The following is a 4,249-nucleotide window of genomic DNA, read 5'->3' as shown; positions in this document are numbered from 1 at the left end:
GACCCTATGGACTGTAGCCCACCAGGCTCCTCTGTCCATGAAATTATCCAGGCAAAAATACTAGAGTGTGTGGCCATTCCTTTCTGCAGGGGATCTATCCAAGCCAGGGGTTGAACTCACGTCTCCTGCATTGGCAGGTAGATTCTTTACTATCTGAGCTTCCAGGGTAGTGGGAAGGATTTATTAGGTAAATATTTAGGAGCTGATATTGTCAAGACTCAGAATTACCTGTATTCAAAAGGTCAGAAAGGAGAAGTCATGGATCTTGCCCAGATTTTCAACTAGGTCTATTGAGTACATAATTAGTGCCAATCACTGAGACAAGAAACATAGAAAAGCTGTTTGGTAGAGATACTGATAAGTTCAGTTTGGGATATTTTGATTTTTAAGTGCCTATTCAACTGTGTGTATGTGTGTGTGTGTGTGTGTGTGTGTATTTATTTATCAAGTAGACAGCTGAATACGGTCAACCCTCTGTATTTACAAGTTACACACTCAAGGATTCAACTAATTGTGGATCAAATTGCCATTGGTTGAATCCTTGGAGATGGGACCTGTGGATACCAAGAGGCAATGGTACTACACCATTTCATGTAAGGGACTTGAGCATTCATGAATTGTGGTATCCACAGGGGATCCTGGAACCAATTTCCTGTGGAAACAGGGATGACTGTATACAGTTGTGGAGTTCAGAGAAAAGATCTGCACTGGATATACAATATTGTGAGTCTTGTTGTTCAGTGGCTAAGTCGTGTCCAACTCTCTACGACTCCATGGAATGCAGCACACCAGGTTCCTCTTTCCTCCACTATCTCCCAGAATTTGCTCAAATGCATGTCCATTGAGGATATTTTGAGTCATCTGCTTCTAACTGAATTCAGGAACTTTATGAGATTGCCCAAGGCCAAATTGACAAGAGGGACAAGGAAAGGTCCCTCAAGAATGCCAACATTTAAGGGTCTGCTAAAAGATAATGAGTCTGCAAAGGAGAATTTTTCAAAAGCAGCTAGAGAGGCAGCAGGAGATCCAGACATATGTGGTTTCTCAGAATCCAAAAGAGCGCTCATGAGAGAATAGTCAATTCTGTCATATGTAATAGAACTGTTGGTGGATCAGGGCTTCCCTGGTGTCTCAGTGGTAAAAGAATCCCCCTGCAATGAAGGAAATACGGGTTTGATCCCTGGATAGGGAAGATGCCTTGAAGAAGAAAACAGCAACCCACTCCAGTATTCTTGCCTGTGAAATTCTGTGGACAGAGGAACCTTGCAGGCTACAGTCCATGGGGTTGCAAAGAGTCTGACACAAGTGAGCTATTGAGCATACTGTGAAAAGAAGACTACAGCTATGAACTGGACAAACATGGAGGTCATCAGTTACCACAGAGACATTCTGTGGGAAGATTAATGGTGGAGAAACAGGAGCACGCTGGAGGGCTTTAAGAAGTTAATACATCATCATAATCAAGAGAACAAATACAGGCAACTCAGGAAGTTTGCTCTAAAAGAAAAGAGAAACAAAGAATTAGTTGAAGGGGGAAACTTTAAGTGCAATCCTGAAAGCATCTATTATTTTTTTTTTCATATGCCTTCTTATTGATAGTAGTGTGAGGCTGGGGTCAGACTACCAAGTGTCTTAAATGGCATTCTAAGACATTGAAGGCTTTTTTTTTCCCCTCTAGCCAATGTGGGACCATTGGGAATGACACAAAAAAGTCTAGATTTTCCAGAGAGTAAGAGGGTTTTTAAGGATAAGATTAACAAAAAGAGACAAACTAGGTATCTTTTGTAACAGTCCAGGTGAGAGAGATTGTCTTGAATAAGGCAGTGTTAGTTTATTTAGGACTATTAATGAAATGTAACAGGGTGTGGATATAAAAATGAAGAAAATACAAGGATGACTTATAAATATTAATCCTGAGTAAATGGCTCAATGGTGTTGTCACATACAGATGTGGGAACCCAGGAGGGACAAGCTTATGGGTAAAGTAATGGTGGGATTTGAAAATATTGGACTTGTGAAATGGCCAAGTGGAAATGTGTAGTAAATATATGGGAGATGGAGAGAGAACAAGAGGTGAAGGAATAACTACATTTAAGGTATTTTACCACATAGAAGCCTAGTGTAAATTCTTAATTTAAACTAAACACTTTTTATATAACTTGAACCTATATTTATATAGTTTGAAGCTTTATTGATATAGTTTGAAGCTATTTTTATATAGTTTGAAGCTATATTTATATTTCCATTTGCCTCAGTTGAATATATATAATCATAAAATGTACAATTTCATTAACTTAAAAGATGTTTGATCTCTAGGAAACTCTGTATATCAAGAGCTCTATAAAATAGTTGTGTAACTCAGTAACATCCCAAAGGATACTTAGGGGGAGAAATGGCTACCAAAAAACCCAAGACTTTTGGACAACTTTAAATAATATACTTTTGTTTTCACTGAAAACTAAAAAACTCTTTTGATTAGTTTATTATTAATAAGGTCTCTCTCATATATGCTTGAAAATTACCATTATGATTGTTATTTATTCTGTCTGATTATATAGCTAAAGCCATACCATGAATAATGAATTTGCTTTCTGATGTAAAATCTATGAAGTATATAAGTGATGGGAAGAAAGGGTCAAAGTCTTCCAGCCTCTAGACAATAAGAAACTCACTCAAAGCCAATCTTAGTGTAGAGAATTTAGCAACTGAAGGATGATTTTATATAAAAATAAGTATAGATGTATTTAAATCAAAGAAAAAGTGGGAAAACTTCATGCCTTAGAGCAGTTTTGCAGGCGTAAATACAGGCTATTGATGTAGCAAGCTGAAATGGGAAAAAGATTAATTATTCAAATTAATTTTAAGTTAATAATTCAACAAGAATATATTGTACATATGGCATAATCCTTGATACTCTGCTGGCAGTGCAAAGCTATAACTGATTCAGTACCTAACCTCACAACGCTGGTTACCTAGGGAAATGAAGACATAAATTCAGGTCATTACAATACCAAACAGACTATAATGGATGCTAGAGCAGACGTTCAAAAACAGTTTAGGAACATAGGGCAGGAGAAATTCATTTGACCAAGGATTCACAAAGAAAGGAACATTTAAATTAGATATTTCCTGGAAGGACAGATACTATTTTGACAGAAAAACATGAGGAGGATGGTAGAAGAAATGGCTCAAAAGTGGAAAGAAACACATTAGAAAATTGCAAGCAGCTGATGTAAGCAAGGCTAAAGCACAGGGTACAGGATGTAGCCGGTGTTTACTGTTTGGGCTTGCCAGCATCTCTTTTTCTTCTAGTAATGGCACCCCCAACACTGTTTGGAGTCAATATTATATATTCTGTTCCTTTTGTTCAATTGGAAATGAAAGGAGTCCGATGATGGAGCAGAAGACCCAGGTCTGGGCAATTGAGTCACAGAATCCCTTTTGCCACATTGTTTACTCAACGAGTACACATGTGACCTCAGCGAGTCCAATTAGACTGAAGCCTTGAACTTTTACACACTTTACCAGGAAAATAGTGTACATGAATTTGTGAAGTCAAAAGTCTGAAGATTCCGCAGGTTGCCATGTGGAGCCTGATAATGAAGCAACACAGGTGAGAGAAGAGTTAACAAGTGGAGATGAATCCAGCCAGGATAACACTGTTTCAGCTCCTAGCTTGGTGTCATTCAAGATTTTTTTTTTTAACATACACTAACAAAATCTCCTTTTACAAAGCCTGTTTGTGTTACGTTTTCTGTCACTTGTATCCAAGGGTTACTGTCTAACAGTTGCAGGATCAGAGGATGAAGAAGAGAAGAAATGTCTAGAAAATTAGGGTATAACTTACATCAGATACTTGCCAGGTTGGCCTCTTTTGGCTCCTCTCCTACCCTCCTAAGGGCTTCCCTGGTGGCTCAGAGGTTAAAGTGTCTGCCTCCAATGCAGGAGGCCTGGGTTCGATCCCTGGGTGGGGAAGATCCTCTGGGGAAGGAAATGGTAACCCACTCCATTATTCTTGCCTGCAGAATCCCATAGATGGAGAAGCCTGGTAGGCTACAGTCCACGGGGTCACAAAGAGTCGGACACGACTGAGCGACTTCACTTTCACTTTCTACCCTCCTAAATACAAAGGCAGGTTTCTCAAAGATTTGAACACTGCCAATGGGCCAGTAAACGAAGTATGAAACATCCATGCAGGGGCCTCAGCAGCTCATTGGTCTAACGATGGGGTTCTTAATTTTTCCCATCT

At 39.0% G+C, this 4,249-nt stretch overlaps 1 non-coding gene across 1 annotated transcript; it reads left to right on the top strand.

Moving 5' to 3' along the window:
• Window positions 1-3,903: 3,903 nt before the first annotated feature.
• Window positions 3,904-3,975, top strand: TRNAW-CCA. Its single transcript has one exon. It is a non-coding gene; the product is annotated as a tRNA-Trp (tRNA).
• Window positions 3,976-4,249: the final 274 nt, after the last annotated feature.

Source organism: Bos indicus x Bos taurus, chromosome X, assembly GCF_003369695.1.
Source record: "Bos indicus x Bos taurus breed Angus x Brahman F1 hybrid chromosome X, Bos_hybrid_MaternalHap_v2.0, whole genome shotgun sequence".
In the NCBI taxonomy this organism is placed as follows: Eukaryota; Metazoa; Chordata; class Mammalia; order Artiodactyla; family Bovidae; genus Bos; species Bos indicus x Bos taurus.
The sequence above is the reverse complement of the archived record's forward strand: the minus strand, read 5'-3'. Positions and strand labels throughout refer to the sequence as shown.